Consider the following 19,557-nt stretch of genomic DNA (forward strand, 5'->3'; position numbering starts at 1 on the left):
AGTTTCAACTTAAACTTAATTTCCTTTTGTTTTCAGTGGACCAGGGGGCCTCTGGGTAAGTAAAACGCCTATACACTTGGGCCGTTTAAAATAACTTGCCTTTCATTGCGGCAGCTTATTTGGGAGCAGAGATTGCGAGCGATCGATCAGCTGGGAAGGTAAGTTTCAACTTAAACTTAAATTCCTTTTGTTTTCGGCGGACCAGGGGGCTTCTGGGGAGGTAAAAAGCCTATTTATTTGGGCCTTTTAAAATAACTTATCTTTCCTTGCAGCATCTTATTCGGGAGCAGAGAGAGCAAGGGAGAGATCGGCTGGGAAGGTCAGTTTCAACTTAAACTTAATTGCATTCTGTGTTCGGCGGACCAGGGGGCTTCTGGGTAAGTAAAAAGCGTATATATTTGGGCCTTTTAAAATAAGTTACCTTTCATTGCAGCAGCTTATTTGGGAACAGAGAGTGCGAGCGAGTGATCAGCTGCGAATGTCAGTTTCAACTTAAACTTAATTTCCTTTTGCTTTCGGCGGACCAGGGGGCTTCTGGGTAAGTAAAAAGCGTATTTATTTGGGCCGTTTAAAATAATTTACCTTTCATTGCAGAAGCTTATTCAGGAGCAGAGAGTGTGAGTGAGCGATCAGCTGGGAACGTCAGTTTCAACTTCAACTTAATTTCCTTTTGTTTTCGGTGGAACAGGGGGATTCTGGGGACGTACAAAGCCTATTTATTTGAGCCGTTTAAAATAACTTACCTTTCACTGCAGCAGCTTATTAAGGAGCAGAACGTGCGAGCGATCGATCAGCTGGGAAGGTCAGTTTCAACTTAAACTTAATTTCCTTTTTTTTCGGCGGACCAGGGGGCTTCTGGGTAAGTAAAAAGCCTATTTATTTGGGCCTTTTAAAATAGCTTATCTTTCCTTGCAGCATCTTATTCGGGAGCAGAGAGAGCAAGGGAGAGATCGGCTGGGAAGGTCAGTTTCAACTTAAACTTAATTTCATTTTGTGTTCGGCGAACCAGGGGGCTTCTGGGTAAGTAAAAAGCGTATATATTTGGGCCTTTTAAAATAAGTTACCTTTCATTGCAGCAGCTTATTTGGGAGCAGAGAGTGCGAGCGAATGATCAGCTGCGAAGGTCAGTTTCAACTTAAACTTTATTTCCTTTTGCTTTTGGCGGACCAGGGGGCTTCTGGGTAAGTAAGAAGCCTATTTATGTGGGCCCTTTAAAATAACTTACCTTTCCTTGCAGCATCTTATTCGGGAGCAGAGAGAGCAAGGGAGAGATCGGCTGGGAAGGTCAGTTTCAACTTAAACTTAATTTCCTTTTGTGTTTAACGGACCGGGGGGCTTCTGGGTAAGTAAAAAGCCTATATATTTGCGCCATTTAAAATAACTTACCTTTCATTGCAGCAGCTTATTCGGGAGCCGAGAGTGCGAGCGATTGATCAGCTGGGAAGGTCAGTTTCAACTTAAACTTAATTTCCTTTTGCTTTCGGGGGGCCAGGGGTCTTCTGGGTAAGTAAAAAGCCTTTATATTTGCGCCGTTTAAAATAACTTACCTTTCATTGCAGCAGCTTATTCGGGAGCAGAGAGTGCGAGCGAGTGATCAGCTGGGAAGGTCAGTTTCAACTTAAACTTAATTTCCTTTTGCTTTCGGCGGACCAGGGGGCTTCTGGGTAAGTAAAAAGCCTATACACTTGGGCCGTTTAAAATAACTTACCTTTCATTGCAGCAGCTTATACGGGAGCAGAGAGTGCGAGCGAGTGATCAGCTGGGAAGTTCAGTTTCAACTTAAACCTAATTTTCTTTTGTTTTCGCGGACCAGCGGGCTTCTGGGTAAGTAAAAATCCTATATATTTGGGCCGTTTAAAGTAACTTACCTTTCATTGCAGTTGCTTATTCAGGAGCGGAGAGTACGAGCGAGTGATCAGCAGGGAAGGTCAGCTTCAACTTAATCTTAATTTCCTTTCGTTTTCCGCGGACCAGGGGGCTTCTGGGTAAGTAAAAAGGCGGTATATTTGGGCCGTTTGAAATAACTTACCTTTCATTGCAGCAGCTCATTCGGGAGCAGAGAATGCAAGCGAGTGATCAGCTGGGAAGGTCAGTTTCAACTTAAACTTAATTTCCTTTTGTTTTCGGCTTACCAAGGGGCTTCTGTGTAACTAAAAAGCCTAAATATTTGGGCCGTTTATAATAACGTACCTTCCATTGCAGCAGCTTATTCGGGAGCAGAGAGTGCATGCGAGCGATCAGCTGGGAATGTCAGTTTCAACTTAAAATTAATTTCCTTTAGTTTTCGCGGACCAGGGGGCTTCTGGGTAAGCAAAATGCCTATTTCCTTGGGCCGTTTAAAATAACGTACCTTTCATTGCAGCAGCTTATTCGGGAGCAGAGAGTGTGAGCGAGCGATCAGCTGGGAAGGTCAGTTACAACTTAAATTTAAATTCCTTTTGTTTTCGGTGGACCGGGGGCTTCTGGTTAAGTAAAATGCCTGTACATTTGGACCGTTTAAAATAACTTACCTTTCAGTGCAGCAACTTGTTCGGTAGCAGAGAGTGCGAGCAAGTGATCAGCTGGGAATGTCAGTTTCAACTTAAATTTAATTTCCTTTTGCTTTCGGCGGACCAGGGGGCTTCTGGTTAAGTAAAAAGCCTATATATTGGGCCATTTAAAATAACTTACCTTTCATTGCAGCAGCTTATTCGGGAGAAGAGAGTGCGAGCGAGCGATCAGCTGGGAAGGACAGTTACAACTTAAATTTAAATTCCTTTTGTTTTCGGTGGACCGGGGGCTTCTGGTTAAGTAAAAAGCCTATACATTTGGGCCGTTTAAAATAACTTACCTTTCAGTGCAGCAACTTGTTCGGGAGCAGAGAGTGCGAGCGAGTGATCAGCTCGGAAGGTCAGTTTCAACTTAAACTTAATTTCCTTTTGTTTTCAGCGGACCAGGGTGCTTCTGGTTAAGTGAAAAGCCTATATATTTGGGCCGTTTAAAATAACTTACCTTTCATTGCAGCAGCTTATTCGGGATCAGAGAGTGCAAGCGAGTGATCAGCTGGGAAGGTCAGCTTCAACTTTAACTTAATTTCCTTTTGTTTTCAGCGGACCAGGGGGCTTCTGGGTAAGTAAAAAGCCTATATATTTGGGCGGCTTGAAATAACTTAACTTTCATTGCAGCAGCTTATTCGGGAGCCGAGAGTGTGAGCGATTGATCAGCTGGGAAGGGCAGTTTCAACTTAAACTTAATTTCCTTTTGCTTTCGGGGGGCCAGGGGTCTTCTGGGTAAGTGAAAAGCCTTTATATTTGCGCCGTTTAAAATAACTTACCTTTCATTGCAGCAGCTTATTCGGGAGCAGAGAGTGCGAGCGAGTGATCAGCTGGGAAGGTCAGTTTCAACTTAAACTTAATTTCCTTTTGCTTTCGGCGGACCAGGGGGCTTCTGGGTAAGTAAAAAGCCTATACACTTGGGCCGTTTAAAATAACTTACCTTTCATTGCAGCAGCTTATTTGGGAGCAGAGAGTGCGAGCGAGTGATCAGCTGGGAAGTTCAGTTTCAACTTAAACCTAATTTCTTTTTGTTTTCGCGGACCAGCGGGCTTCTGGGTAAGTAAAAAGCCTATATATTTGGGCCGTTTAAAGTAACTTACCTTTCATTGCAGTTGCTTATTCAGGAGCGGAGAGTACGAGCGAGTGATCGGCAGGGAAGGCCAGTTGCAACTTAAATTTAAATTCCTTTTGTTTTCGGTGGACCGGGGGCTTCCGGTTAAGTAAAAAGCCTATACATTTGGGCCGTTTAATGTAACTTACCTTTCATTGCAGCAGCTTATTCGGGAGCAGAGGGTGCGAGGGTGTGATCAGCTGGGAAGGTCAGCATCAACTTAAACTTAATTTCCTTTCGTTTTCCACGGACCAGGGGGCTTCTGGGTAAGTAAAAATGTGGTATATTTGGGCCGTTTGAAATAACTTACCTTTCATTGCAGCAGCTTATTCGGGAGCAGAGAGTGCGAGCGAGTGATCAGCTGGGAAGGTCAGTTTCAACTTAAACTTACTTTCCATTTGTTTTCGTGTCACCAAGGGGCTTCTGGGTAAGTAAAAAGCCTATATATTTGGGCCGTTTATAATAACGTACCTTCCATTGCAGCAGCTTATTCGGGAGCAGAGAGTGCGAGCGAGCGATCAGCTGGGAAGGTCAGTTTCAACTTAAACTTAATTTCCTTTTGCTTTCGGCTGACCAGGGGGCTTCTGGGTAAGTAAAAAGCCTGTATACTTGGGCCGTTTAAAATAACTTAGCTTTCACTGCAGCAGCTTATTCGGGAGCAGAGAGTGCGAGCAAATGATCAGCTGGGAAGGTCAGTTACAACTTAAATTTAAATTCCTTTTGTTTTCGGTGAACCAGGGGACTTCTGATTATGTAAAAAGCCAATAGATTTGGTCCGTTTAAAATAAATACCTTTCAGTGCAGCAACTTGTTCGGGAGCAGAGAGTGCGAGCGAGTGATCAGCTGGGAAGGTCAGCTTCAACGTAAACTTAATTTCCTTTTGTTTTCGGCGGGCCAGGGGGCTCCTGGGTAAGTAAAAAGCCTATATATTTGGGCCGCTTGAAATAAATTACCTTTCATTGCAGCAGCTTATTTGGGAGCAGAGGGTGCGATCGAGTGATCAGCTGGGAAGGTCAGTTTCAACTTAAACTTAATTTCCTTTTGTTTTCGGCGGACCAGGGGGCTTCTGTGTAAGTAAAGTGCCTAATTCCTTGGGCCGTTTAAAATAACTTACCTTTCATTGCAGCAGCTTATTCAGGAGCAGAGAATGCGAGCGAGTGATCAGCTGGGAAGGTCAGCTTCAACTTAAACTTAATTTCCTTTTGTTTTCGGCGGACAAGCGCGCTTCCGGGTAAGTAAAAAGCCTATATATTTGGATCGTTTAAAGTAACTTACCTTTCATTGCAGCAGCTTATTCGGGAGCAGAGGGTGCGAGGGTGTGATCAGCTGGGAAGGTCAGCATCAACTTAAACTTAATTTCCTTTCGTTTTTCACGGACCATGGGGCTTCTGGGTAAGTAAGAAGCCTATATATTTGGGCCGTTTGAAATAACTTACCTTTCATTGCAGCAGCTTATTCGGGAGCAGAGAGTGCGAGCGAGTGATCAGCTGGGAAGGTCAGTTTCAACTTAAACTTACTTTCCATTTGTTTTCGTGTCACCAAGGGGCTTCTGGGTAAGTAAAAAGCCTATATATTTGGGCCGTTTATAATAACGTACCTTCCATTGCAGCAGCTTATTCGGGAGCAGAGAGTGCGAGCGAGCGATCAGCTGGGAAGGTCAGTTTCAACTTAAACGTAATTTCCTTTTGCTTTCGGCTGACCAGGGGGCTTCTGGGTAAGTAAAAAGCCTGTATACTTGGGCAGTTTAAAATAACTTAGCTTTCACTGCAGCAGCTTATTCGGGAGCAGAGAGTGCGAGCAAATGATCAGCTGGGAAGGTCAGTTACAACTTAAATTTAAATTCCTTTTGTTTTCGGTGGACCAGGGGACTTCTGATTATGTAAAAAGCCAATAGATTTGGTCCGTTTAAAATAAATACCTTTCTGTGCAGCAACTTGTTCGGGAGCAGAGAGTGCGAGCGAGTGATCAGCTGGGAAGGTCAGCTTCAACTTAAACTTAATTTCCTTTTGTTTTCGGCGGACAAGCGCGCTTCCGGGTAAGTAAAAAGCCTATATATTTGGGCCGTTTAAAGTAACTTACCTTTCATTGCAGCAGCTTATTCGGGAGCAGAGGGTGCGAGGGTGTGATCAGCTGGGAAGGTCAGCATCAACTTAAACTTAATTTCCTTTCGTTTTCCACGGACCAGGGGGCTTCTGGGTAAGTAAGAAGCCTATATATTTGGGCCGTTTGAAATAACTTACCTTTCATTGCAGCAGCTTATTCGGGAGCAGAGAGTGCGAGCGAGTGATCAGCTGGGAAGGTCAGTTTCAACTTAAACTTACTTTCCATTTGTTTTCGTGTCACCAAGGGGCTTCTGGGTAAGTAAAAAGCCTATATATTTGGGCCGTTTATAATAACGTACCTTCCATTGCAGCAGCTTATTCGGGAGCAGAGAGTGCGAGCGAGCGATCAGCTGGGAAGGTCAGTTTCAACTTAAACGTAATTTCCTTTTGCTTTCGGCTGACCAGGGGGCTTCTGGGTAAGTAAAAAGCCTGTATACTTGGGCCGTTTAAAATAACTTAGCTTTCACTGCAGCAGCTTATTCGGGAGCAGAGAGTGCGAGCAAATGATCAGCTGGGAAGGTCAGTTACAACTTAAATTTAAATTCCTTTTGTTTTCGGTGGACCAGGGGACTTCTGATTATGTAAAAAGCCAATAGATTTGGTCCGTTTAAAATAAATACCTTTCTGTGCAGCAACTTGTTCGGGAGCAGAGAGTGCGAGCGAGTGATCAGCTGGGAAGGTCAGTTTCAACTTAAACTTAATTTCCTTTTGTTTTCGGCGGACCAGGGTGCTTCTGGGTAAGTGAAAAGCCTATATATTTGGGCGTTGAAAATAACTTACCTTTCATTGCAGCAGCTTATTCGGGAGCAGAAAGTTTGAGCGAGTGATCAGCTGGGAAGGTCAGCTTCAACTCAAACTTAATTTCCTTTTGTTTTCGGCGGACCAGGGGGCTTCTGGGTAAGTAAATAGCTTATATATTTGGGCCGCTTTAAATAACTTACCTTTCATTGCAGCACCTTATTCGGGAGCAGAGATTGCGATCGAGTGATTAGCTGGGAAGGACAGTTTCAACTTATACCTAATTTCCTTTTGTTCTCGCGGACCAGCGGGCTTCAGGGTAAGTAAAAAGCCTATATATTTGGGCCGTTTAAAGTAACTTACCTTTCATTGCAGCAGCTTATTCGGGAGCAGAGAGTGCGAGCGAGTGATCAGCTGGGAAGGTCAGAATCAACTGAAACTTAATTTCCTTTTGTTTTCGGCGGACCAGGGGGCTTCTGGGTAAGTAAGAAGCCTATATATCTGGGCCGCTTGAAATAACTTACCTTTCATTGCAGCAGCTTATTCGGGAGCAGAGAGTGCGATTGAGCGATCAGCTGGGAAGGTCAGTTTCAACCTAAACCTAATTTCCTTTTGTTTTCGGCGGACCAGCGGGCTTCCGGGTAAGTAAAAAGCCTATATATTTGCGCCGTTTAAAGTCACTTACCTTTCATTGCAGCAGCTTATTCGGGAGCAGAGAGTCCGAGCGAGTGATCAGCTGGGAGGTCAGCTTCAACTTAAACTTAATTTCCTTTCGTTTTGCGCGGACAAGGGAGTTTCTGGGTAAGTGAAATGGCTGTATATTTGGCCCATTTGAAATAACTTAACTTTCATTGCAGAGGCTTATTCGAGAGCAGAGTGTGCGAGCGAGTGATCAGCTGGGAAGGTCAGCTTCAACTTAAACTTAATTTCCTTTTGTTTTCGGCGGACCAGGGGGCTTCTGGGTAAGTAAAATGCCTATTTCCTTGGGCCGTTTAAAATAACTTACCTTTCATTGCAGCAGCTTATTCGGGATCAGAGAGTGCGAGCGTGTGATCTGCTGGGAAGGTCAGTTACAACTTAAATTTAAATTCCTTTTGTTTTCGGTGGACCAGGGGGCTTCTGGTTAAGTAAAAAGCCTATACATTTGGGCCGTTTAAAATAACTTAACTTTCAGTGCAGCAACTTGTTCGGGAGCAGAGAGGGCGAGTGAATGATCAGCTGGGAATGTCAGCATCAACTTAAACTTAATTTCCTTTCGTTTCCCCGGACCTGGGGGCTTCTGGGTAAGTAAAAAGGCTGTATTTTTGGGCCGTTTGAATTAACTTAACTTTAATTGCAGCAGCTTATTCGGGAGCAGAGAGTGCGAGCGAGTGATCAGCAGGGAGGGTCAGTTTCAACTTAAACTTAATTTCCTTTTGTTTTCGGCGGACCAGCGGGCTTCTGGGTAAGTAAAAAGCCTATATATTTGTGCAGTTTAAAGTAACTTACCTTTCATTGCAGCAGCTTATTCAGGAGCAGAGAGTGCGAGCGAGTGATCAGCTGGGAAGGTCAGCTTCAACGTAAACTTAATTTCCTTTTGTTTTCGGCGGGCCAGGGTGCTTCTGGGTAAGTAAAAAGCCTATATATTTGGGCCGTTTATAGTAACTTACCATTCATTGCAGCAGCTTATTCGGGAGCAGAGAGTGCGAGCGAGTGATCAGCTGGGAAGGTCAGTTTCAACTTAAACTTACTTTCCATTTGTTTTCGTGTCACCAGGGGGCTTCTGGGTAAGTAAAAAGCCTATATATTTGGGCCGCTTGAAATAAATTACCTTTCATTGCAGCAGCTTATTCGGGAGCAGAGACTGCGATGGAGTGATCAGCTGGGAAGGTCAGTTTCAACTTAAACTTAATTTCCTTTTGTTTTCGGCGGACCAGGGGGCTTCTGTGTAAGTAAAGTGCCTAATCCCTTGGGCCGTTTAAAATAACTTACCTTTCATTGCAGCAGCTTATTCGGGAGCAGAGAGTGCGAGCGAGTGATCAGCTGGGAAGGTCAGCTTCAACTTAAACTTAATTTCCTTTTGTTTTCGGTGGACAAGCGCGCTACCGGGTAAGTAAAAAGCCTATATATTTGGGCCGTTTAAAGTAACTTACCTTTCATTGCAGCAGCTTATTCGGGAGCAGAGGGTGCGAGGGTGTGATCAGCTGGGAATGTCAGCATCAACTTAAACTTAATTTCCTTTCGTTTTCCACGGACCAGGGGGCTTCTGGGTAAGTAAAAAGGTGGTATATTTGGGCCGTTTGAAATAACTTACCTTTCATTGCAGCAGCTTATTCGGGAGCAGAGAGTGCGAGCGAGTGATCAGCTGGGAAGGTCAGTTTCAACTTAAACTTACTTTCCATTTGTTTTCGTGTCACCAAGGGGCTTCTGGGTAAGTAAAAAGCCTATATATTTGGGCCGTTTATAATAACGTACCTACCATTGCAGCAGCTTATTCGGGAGCAGAGAGTGCGAGCGAGCGATCAGCTGGGAAGGTTAGTTTCAACTTAAACTTAATTTCCTTTTGCTTTCGGCTGACGAGGGGGCTTCTGGGTAAGTAAAAAGCCTGTATACTTGGGCAGTTTAAAATAACTTAGCTTTCACTGCAGCAGCTTATTCGGGAGCAGAGAGTGCGAGCAAATGATCAGCTGGGAAGGTCAGTTACAACTTAAACTTACTTTCCATTTGTTTTCGTGTCACCAGGGGGCTTCTGGGTAAGTAAAAAGCCTATATATTTGGGCCGCTTGAAATAAATTACCTTTCATTGCAGCAGCTTATTCGGGAGCAGAGACTGCGATGGAGTGATCAGCTGGGAAGGTCAGTTTCAACTTAAACTTAATTTCCTTTTGTTTTCGGCGGACCAGGGGGCTTCTGTGTAAGTAAAGTGCCTAATCCCTTGGGCCGTTTAAAATAACTTACCTTTCATTGCAGCAGCTTATTCGGGAGCAGAGAGTGCGAGCGAGTGATCAGCTGGGAAGGTCAGCTTCAACTTAAACTTAATTTCCTTTTGTTTTCGGTGGACAAGCGCGCTACCGGGTAAGTAAAAAGCCTATATATTTGGGCCGTTTAAAGTAACTTACCTTTCATTGCAGCAGCTTATTCGGGAGCAGAGGGTGCGAGGGTGTGATCAGCTGGGAATGTCAGCATCAACTTAAACTTAATTTCCTTTCGTTTTCCACGGACCAGGGGGCTTCTGGGTAAGTAAAAAGGTGGTATATTTGGGCCGTTTGAAATAACTTACCTTTCATTGCAGCAGCTTATTCGGGAGCAGAGAGTGCGAGCGAGTGATCAGCTGGGAAGGTCAGTTTCAACTTAAACTTACTTTCCATTTGTTTTCGTGTCACCAAGGGGCTTCTGGGTAAGTAAAAAGCCTATATATTTGGGCCGTTTATAATAACGTACCTTCCATTGCAGCAGCTTATTCGGGAGCAGAGAGTGCGAGCGAGCGATCAGCTGGGAAGGTTAGTTTCAACTTAAACTTAATTTCCTTTTGCTTTCGGCTGACGAGGGGGCTTCTGGGTAAGTAAAAAGCCTGTATACTTGGGCAGTTTAAAATAACTTAGCTTTCACTGCAGCAGCTTATTCGGGAGCAGAGAGTGCGAGCAAATGATCAGCTGGGAAGGTCAGTTACAACTTAAATTTAAATTCCTTTTGTTTTCGGTGAACCAGGGGACTTCTGATTATGTAAAAAGCCAATAGATTTGGTCCGTTTAAAATAAATACCTTTCAGTGCAGCAACTTGTTCGGGAGCAGAGAGTGCGAGCGAGTGATCAGCTGGGAAGGTCAGCTTCAACGTAAACTTAATTTCCTTTTGTTTTCGGCGGGCCAGGGGGCTTCTGGGTAAGTAAAAAGCCTATATATTTGGGCCGCTTGAAATAAATTACCTTTCATTGCAGCAGCTTATTCGGGAGCAGAGAGTGCGATCGAGTGATCAGCTGGGAAGGTCAGTTTCAACTTAAACTTAATTTCCTTTTGTTTTCGGCGGACCAGGGGGCTTCTGTGTAAGTAAAGTGCCTAATTCCTTGGGCCGTTTAAAATAACTTACCTTTCATTGCAGCAGCTTATTCAGGAGCAGAGAATGCGAGCGAGTGATCAGCTGGGAAGGTCAGCTTCAACTTAAACTTAATTTCCTTTTGTTTTCGGCGGACAAGCGCGCTTCCGGGTAAGTAAAAAGCCTATATATTTGGGCCGTTTAAAGTAACTTACCTTTCATTGCAGCAGCTTATTCGGGAGCAGAGGGTGCGAGGGTGTGATCAGCTGGGAAGGTCAGCATCAACTTAAACTTAATTTCCTTTCGTTTTCCACGGACCAGGGGGCTTCTGGGTAAGTAAAAAGGTGGTATATTTGGGCCGTTTGAAATAACTTACCTTTCATTGCAGCAGCTTATTCGGGAGCAGAGAGTGCGAGCGAGTGATCAGCTGGGAAGGTCAGTTTCAACTTAAACTTACTTTCCATTTGTTTTCGTGTCACCAAGGGGCTTCTGGGTAAGTAAAAAGCCTATATATTTGGGCCGTTTATAATAACGTACCTTCCATTGCAGCAGCTTATTCGGGAGCAGAGAGTGCGAGCGAGCGATCAGCTGGGAAGGTCAGTTTCAACTTAAACGTAATTTCCTTTTGCTTTCGGCTGACCAGGGGGCTTCTGGGTAAGTAAAAAGCCTGTATATTTGGGCCGTTTATAATAACGTACCTTCCATTGCAGCAGCTTATTCGGGAGCAGAGAGTGCGAGCGAGCGATCAGCTGGGAAGGTTAGTTTCAACTTAAACTTAATTTCCTTTTGCTTTCGGCTGACGAGGGGGCTTCTGGGTAAGTAAAAAGCCTGTATACTTGGGCAGTTTAAAATAACTTAGCTTTCACTGCAGCAGCTTATTCGGGAGCAGAGAGTGCGAGCAAATGATCAGCTGGGAAGGTCAGTTACAACTTAAATTTAAATTCCTTTTGTTTTCGGTGAACCAGGGGACTTCTGATTATGTAAAAAGCCAATAGATTTGGTCCGTTTAAAATAAATACCTTTCAGTGCAGCAACTTGTTCGGGAGCAGAGAGTGCGAGCGAGTGATCAGCTGGGAGGTCAGCTTCAACTTAAACTTAATTTCCTTTCGTTTTGCGCGGACAAGGGAGTTTCTGGGTAAGTGAAATGGCTGTATATTTGGCCCATTTGAAATAACTTAACTTTCATTGCAGAGGCTTATTCGAGAGCAGAGTGTGCGAGCGAGTGATCAGCTGGGAAGGTCAGCTTCAACTTAAACTTAATTTCCTTTTGTTTTCGGCGGTCCAGGGGGCTTCTGGGTAAGTAAAATGCCTATTTCCTTGGGCCGTTTAAAATAACTTACCTTTCATTGCAGCAGCTTATTCGGGATCAGAGAGTGCGAGTGTGTGATCTGCTGGGAAGGTCAGTTACAACTTAAATTTAAATTCCTTTTGTTTTCGGTGGACCAGGGGGCTTCTGGTTAAGTAAAAAGCCTATACATTTGGGCCGTTTAAAATAACTTAACTTTCAGTGCAGCAACTTGTTCGGGAGCAGAGAGGGCGAGTGAATGATCAGCTGGGAATGTCAGCATCAACATAAACTTAATTTCCTTTCGTTTCCCCGGACCTGGGGGCTTCTGGGTAAGTAAAAAGGCTGTATTTTTGGGCCGTTTGAATTAACTTAACTTTAATTGCAGCAGCTTATTCGGGAGCAGAGAGTGCGAGCGAGTGATCAGCAGGGAGGGTCAGTTTCAACTTAAACTTAATTTCCTTTTGTTTTCGGCGGACCAGCGGGCTTCTGGGTAAGTAAAAAGCCTATATATTTGTGCAGTTTAAAGTAACTTACCTTTCATTGCAGCAGCTTATTCAGGAGCAGAGAGTGCGAGCGAGTGATCAGCTGGGAAGGTCAGCTTCAACGTAAACTTAATTTCCTTTTGTTTTCGGCGGGCCAGGGTGCTTCTGGGTAAGTAAAAAGCCTATATATTTGGGCCGTTTATAGTAACTTACCATTCATTGCAGCAGCTTATTCGGGAGCAGAGAGTGCGAGCGAGTGATCAGCTGGGAAGGTCAGTTTCAACTTAAACTTACTTTCCATTTGTTTTCGTGTCACCAGGGGGCTTCTGGGTAAGTAAAAAGCCTATATATTTGGGCCGCTTGAAATAAATTACCTTTCATTGCAGCAGCTTATTCGGGAGCAGAGACTGCGATGGAGTGATCAGCTGGGAAGGTCAGTTTCAACTTAAACTTAATTTCCTTTTGTTTTCGGCGGACCAGGGGGCTTCTGTGTAAGTAAAGTGCCTAATCCCTTGGGCCGTTTAAAATAACTTACCTTTCATTGCAGCAGCTTATTCGGGAGCAGAGAGTGCGAGCGAGTGATCAGCTGGGAAGGTCAGCTTCAACTTAAACTTAATTTCCTTTTGTTTTCGGTGGACAAGCGCGCTACCGGGTAAGTAAAAAGCCTATATATTTGGGCCGTTTAAAGTAACTTACCTTTCATTGCAGCAGCTTATTCGGGAGCAGAGGGTGCGAGGGTGTGATCAGCTGGGAAGGTCAGCATCAACTTAAACTTAATTTCCTTTCGTTTTCCACGGACCAGGGGGCTTCTGGGTAAGTAAAAAGGTGGTATATTTGGGCCGTTTGAAATAACTTACCTTTCATTGCAGCAGCTTATTCGGGAGCAGAGAGTGCGAGCGAGTGATCAGCTGGGAAGGTCAGTTTCAACTTAAACTTACTTTCCATTTGTTTTCGTGTCACCAAGGGGCTTCTGGGTAAGTAAAAAGCCTATATATTTGGGCCGTTTATAATAACGTACCTTCCATTGCAGCAGCTTATTCGGGAGCAGAGAGTGCGAGCGAGCGATCAGCTGGGAAGGTTAGTTTCAACTTAAACTTAATTTCCTTTTGCTTTCGGCTGACGAGGGGGCTTCTGGGTAAGTAAAAAGCCTGTATACTTGGGCAGTTTAAAATAACTTAGCTTTCACTGCAGCAGCTTATTCGGGAGCAGAGAGTGCGAGCAAATGATCAGCTGGGAAGGTCAGTTACAACTTAAATTTAAATTCCTTTTGTTTTCGGTGAACCAGGGGACTTCTGATTATGTAAAAAGCCAATAGATTTGGTCCGTTTAAAATAAATACCTTTCAGTGCAGCAACTTGTTCGGGAGCAGAGAGTGCGAGCGAGTGATCAGCTGGGAAGGTCAGCTTCAACGTAAACTTAATTTCCTTTTGTTTTCGGCGGGCCAGGGGGCTTCTGGGTAAGTAAAAAGCCTATATATTTGGGCCGCTTGAAATAAATTACCTTTCATTGCAGCAGCTTATTCGGGAGCAGAGAGTGCGATCGAGTGATCAGCTGGGAAGGTCAGTTTCAACTTAAACTTAATTTCCTTTTGTTTTCGGCGGACCAGGGGGCTTCTGTGTAAGTAAAGTGCCTAATTCCTTGGGCCGTTTAAAATAACTTACCTTTCATTGCAGCAGCTTATTCAGGAGCAGAGAATGCGAGCGAGTGATCAGCTGGGAAGGTCAGCTTCAACTTAAACTTAATTTCCTTTTGTTTTCGGCGGACAAGCGCGCTTCCGGGTAAGTAAAAAGCCTATATATTTGGGCCGTTTAAAGTAACTTACCTTTCATTGCAGCAGCTTATTCGGGAGCAGAGGGTGCGAGGGTGTGATCAGCTGGGAAGGTCAGCATCAACTTAAACTTAATTTCCTTTCGTTTTCCACGGACCAGGGGGCTTCTGGGTAAGTAAAAAGGTGGTATATTTGGGCCGTTTGAAATAACTTACCTTTCATTGCAGCAGCTTATTCGGGAGCAGAGAGTGCGAGCGAGTGATCAGCTGGGAAGGTCAGTTTCAACTTAAACTTACTTTCCATTTGTTTTCGTGTCACCAAGGGGCTTCTGGGTAAGTAAAAAGCCTATATATTTGGGCCGTTTATAATAACGTACCTTCCATTGCAGCAGCTTATTCGGGAGCAGAGAGTGCGAGCGAGCGATCAGCTGGGAAGGTCAGTTTCAACTTAAACGTAATTTCCTTTTGCTTTCGGCTGACCAGGGGGCTTCTGGGTAAGTAAAAAGCCTGTATACTTGGGCCGTTTAAAATAACTTAGCTTTCACTGCAGCAGCTTATTCGGGAGCAGAGAGTGCGAGCAAATGATCAGCTGGGAAGGTCAGTTACAACTTAAATTTAAATTCCTTTTGTTTTCGGTGGACCAGGGGACTTCTGATTATGTAAAAAGCCAATAGATTTGGTCCGTTTAAAATAAATACCTTTCTGTGCAGCAACTTGTTCGGGAGCAGAGAGTGCGAGCGAGTGATCAGCTGGGAAGGTCAGTTTCAACTTAAACTTAATTTCCTTTTGTTTTCGGCGGACCAGGGTGCTTCTGGGTAAGTGAAAAGCCTATATATTTGGGCGTTGAAAATAACTTACCTTTCATTGCAGCAGCTTATTCGGGAGCAGAAAGTTTGAGCGAGTGATCAGCTGGGAAGGTCAGCTTCAACTCAAACTTAATTTCCTTTTGTTTTCGGCGGACCAGGGGGATTCTGGGTAAGTAAATAGCTTATATATTTGGGCCGCTTTAAATAACTTACCTTTCATTGCAGCACCTTATTCGGGAGCAGAGATTGCGATCGAGTGATTAGCTGGGAAGGACAGTTTCAACTTATACCTAATTTCCTTTTGTTCTCGCGGACCAGCGGGCTTCAGGGTAAGTAAAAAGCCTATATATTTGGGCCGTTTAAAGTAACTTACCTTTCATTGCAGCAGCTTATTCGGGAGCAGAGAGTGCGAGCGAGTGATCAGCTGGGAAGGTCAGAATCAACTGAAACTTAATTTCCTTTTGTTTTCGGCGGACCAGGGGGCTTCTGGGTAAGTAAGAAGCCTATATATCTGGGCCGCTTGAAATAACTTACCTTTCATTGCAGCAGCTTATTCGGGAGCAGAGAGTGCGATTGAGCGATCAGCTGGGAAGGTCAGTTTCAACCTAAACCTAATTTCCTTTTGTTTTCGGCGGACCAGCGGGCTTCCGGGTAAGTAAAAAGCCTATATATTTGCGCCGTTTAAAGTCACTTACCTTTCATTGCAGCAGCTTATTCGGGAGCAGAGAGTCCGAGCGAGTGATCAGCTGGGAGGTCAGCTTCAACTTAAACTTAATTTCCTTTCGTTTCCCCGGACCTGGGGGCTTCTGGGTAAGTAAAAAGGCTGTATTTTTGGGCCGTTTGAATTAACTTAACTTTAATTGCAGCAGCTTATTCGGGAGCAGAGAGTGCGAGCGAGTGATCAGCTGGGAGGGTCAGTTTCAACTTAAACTTAATTTCCTTTTGTTTTCGGCGGACCAGCGGGCTTCTGGGTAAGTAAAAAGCCTATATATTTGTGCAGTTTAAAGTAACTTACCTTTCATTGCAGCAGCTTATTCAGGAGCAGAGAGTGCGAGCGAGTGATCAGCTGGGAAGGTCAGCTTCAACGTAAACTTAATTTCCTTTTGTTTTCGGCGGGCCAGGGTGCTTCTGGGTAAGTAAAAAGCCTATATATTTGGGCCGTTTATAGTAACTTACCATTCATTGCAGCAGCTTATTCGGGAGCAGAGAGTGCGAGCGAGTGATCAGCTGGGAAGGTCAGCTTCAACGTAAACTTAATTTCCTTTTGTTTTCGGCGGGCCAGGGGGCTTCTGGGTAAATAAAAAGCATATATATTTGGGCCGCTTGAAATAACTTACCTTTCATTGCAGCAGCTTATTTGGGAGCAGGGAGTGCGATCGAGTGATCAGCTGGGAAGGTCAGTTTCAACTTAAACATAATTTCCTTTTGTTTTCGGCGGACCAGTGGGCTTCTGTGTAAGTAAAATGCCTATTTCCGTGGGCCGTTTATAATAACGTACCTTCCATTGCAGCAGCTTATTCGGGAGCAGAGAGTGCGATCGGGTGATCAGCTGGGAAGGTCAGTTTCAACTTAAACTTAATTTCCTTTTGTTTTCGGCGGGCCAGGGGGCTTCTGGGTAAGTAAAAAGCCTATATATTTGGCCCGTTTATAGTAACTTACCTTTCATTGCAGCAGCTTATTCGGGAGCAGAGGGTGCAAGGGTGTGATCAGCTGGGAAGGTCAGCATCAACTTAAACTTAATTTCCTTTTGTTTTCCGCGGACCACGGGGCTTCTGGGTAAGTAAAAACACTGTATATTTGGGCCGTTTGAAATAACTTACCTTTCATTGCAGCAGCTTATTCGGGAGCAGAGTGTTCGAGCGAGTGATCTGCTGGGAAGGTCAGTTTCAACTTAAACTTACTTTCCATTTGTTTTCGGCTCACCAAGGGGCTTCTGGGTAAGTAAAAAGCCTATATATTTGGGCGGTTTATAATAATGTACCTTCCATTGCAGCAGCTTATTCGGGAGCAGAGAGTGCGAGCGAGCGATCAGCTGGGAAGGTCGGTTTCTACTTAAACATAATTTCCTTTTGTATTTGGCGGACCAGGGGGCTTCTGGGTAAGTGAAAAGCCTATATATTTGGGCGTTGAAAATAACTTACCTTTCATTGCAGCAGCTTATTCGGGAGCAGAAAGTGCCAGCGAGTGATCAGCTGGGAAGGTCAGCTTCAACTTAAACTTAATTTCCTTTTGTTTTCGGGAGACCAGGGGGCTTCTGGGTAAGTAAAAAGCTTATATATTTGGGCCGCTTGAAATAACTTACCTTTCATTGCAGCACCTTATTCGGGAGCAGAGAGTGCGATCGAGTGATTAGCTGGGAAGGTCAGTTTCAACTTAAACCTAATTTTCTTTTGTTCCCGCGGACCAGCGGGCTTCTGGGTAAGTAAAAAGCCTAGATATTTGGGCCGTTTAAAGTAACTTACCTTTCATTACAGCAGCTTATTCGGGAGCAGAGAGTGCGATCGAGCGATCAGCTGGGAAAGTCAGTTTCAACGTAAACTTAATTTCCTTTTGTTTTCGGCGGGCCAGGGGGCTTCTGGGTAAGTAAAAAGCCTATATATTTGGGACGCTTGAAATAACTTACCTTTCATTGCAGCAGCTTATTCGGGAGCAGAGAGTGCGATCGAGTGATCAGCTGGGAATGTCAGCCTCAACTTAAATTTAAATTCCTTTTGTTTTCGGCGGACCAGGGGGCTTCTGGGCAAGTAAAATGCCTATTTACTTGGGCCGTTAAAAATAACTTAACTTTCATTGCAGCAGCTTATTCGGGAGCGGAGTGTGCAAGCGAGTGATCAGCTGGGAAGGTCTGTTTCAACTTAAACTTAATTTCCTTTTGCTTTCAGCGGACCAGGGGGCTTCTGGGTATGTAAAAAGCGTATAAATTTGGGCCTTTTAATATAACGTACCTTTCATTGCAGCAGCTTATTCGGGAGCAGAGAGTGCGAGCGAGCGATCAGCTGGGAAGGTCAGTTTCAACTTAAACTTAAATTCCTTTTGTTTTCGGCGGACCAGCAGGCTTCCGGGTAAGTAAAAACCCTATATATTTGGGCCGTTTAAAGTAACTTACCTTTCCTTGCAGCAGCTCATTCGGGAGCAGAGAGTGCAAGCGCGCGATCAGCTGGGAAGGTCAGTTTCAACTTAAATTAAATTCCTTTTGTTTTCGGCGGACCAGGGGGCTACTGGTTAAGTAAATGCCTATATATTTGGGTCGTTTAAAGTAACTTACCTTTCCATGCAGCAGCTTATTCGGGAGCAGAGAGTGCGAGTGAGCGATCAGCTGGGAAGGTCGGTTTCTACTTAAACATAAATTCCTTTTGTTTTCGGCGGCCCAGGGGGCTTCTGGGTATGTAAAAAGCCTATTTATTTGGACCGTTTAAAATATCTTACCTCTCCTTGCAGCATCATATTCGGGAGCAGAGAGAGCGAGCGAGCGATCAGCTGGGAAGGTCAGTTTCAACTTAAACTTTATTACCTTTTGTTTTCGGCTGACCAGGGGGCTTCTGGGGAAGTAAAAAGCCTATATATTTGGGCCGCTTATAATAACGTACCCTTCATTCCAGCAGCTTATTCGGGAGCAGAGAATGCGAGCGAGCGATCAGCTCAGAAGGTCAATTTCAACTTAAACTTAAATTCCTTTTGTTTTCGGCGGACCAGGGGGCTTCTGGGCAAGTAAAATGCCTATTTACTTGGGCCGTTAAAAATAACTTAACTTTCATTGCAGCAGCTTATTCGGGAGCAGAGTGTGCAAGCGAGTGATCAGCTGGGAAGGTCTGTTTCAACTTAAACTTAATTTCCTTTTGCTTTCAGCGGACCAGGGGGCTTCTGGGTATGTAAAAAGCGTATAAATTTGGGCCTTTTAATATAACGTACCTTTCATTGCAGCAGCTTATTCGGGAGCAGAGAGTGCGAGCGAGCGATCAGCTGGGAAGGTCAGTTTCAACTTAAACTTAAATTCCTTTTGTTTTCGGCGGACCAGCAGGCTTCCGGGTAAGTAAAAACCCTATATATTTGGGCCGTTTAAAGTAACTTACCTTTCATTGCAGCAGCTCATTCGGGAGCAGAGAGTGCAAGCGCGCGATCAGCTGGGAAGGTCAGTTTCAACTTAAATTAAATTCCTTTTGTTTTCGGCGGACCAGGGGGCTACTGGTTAAATAAATGCCTATATATTTGGGTCGTTTAAAGTAACTTACCTTTCCTTGCAGCAGCTTATTCGGGAGCAGAGAGTGCGAGTGAGCGATCAGCTGGGAAGGTCGGTTTCTACTTAAACATAAATTCCTTTTGTTTTCGGCGGCCCAGGGGGCTTCTGGGTATGTAAAAAGCCTATTTATTTGGACCGTTTAAAATATCTTACCTCTCCTTGCAGCATCATATTCGGGAGCAGAGAGAGCGAGCGAGCGATCAGCTGGGAAGGTCAGTTTCAACTTAAACTTTATTACCTTTTGTTTTCGGCGGACCAGGGGGCTTCTGGGGAAGTAAAAAGCCTATATATTTGGGCCGCTTATAATAACGTACCTTTCATTCCAGCAGCTGATTCGGGAGCAGAGAATGCGAGCGAGCGATCAGCGCAGAAGGTCAATTTCAACTTAAACTTAAATTCCTTTTGTTTTCGGCGGACCAGGGGGCTTCTGGGCAAGTAAAATGCCTATTTACTTGGGCCGTTAAAAATAACTTAACTTTCATT

Source organism: Heterodontus francisci, unplaced genomic scaffold, assembly GCF_036365525.1.
Source record: "Heterodontus francisci isolate sHetFra1 unplaced genomic scaffold, sHetFra1.hap1 HAP1_SCAFFOLD_222, whole genome shotgun sequence".
In the NCBI taxonomy this organism is placed as follows: domain Eukaryota; kingdom Metazoa; phylum Chordata; class Chondrichthyes; order Heterodontiformes; family Heterodontidae; genus Heterodontus; species Heterodontus francisci.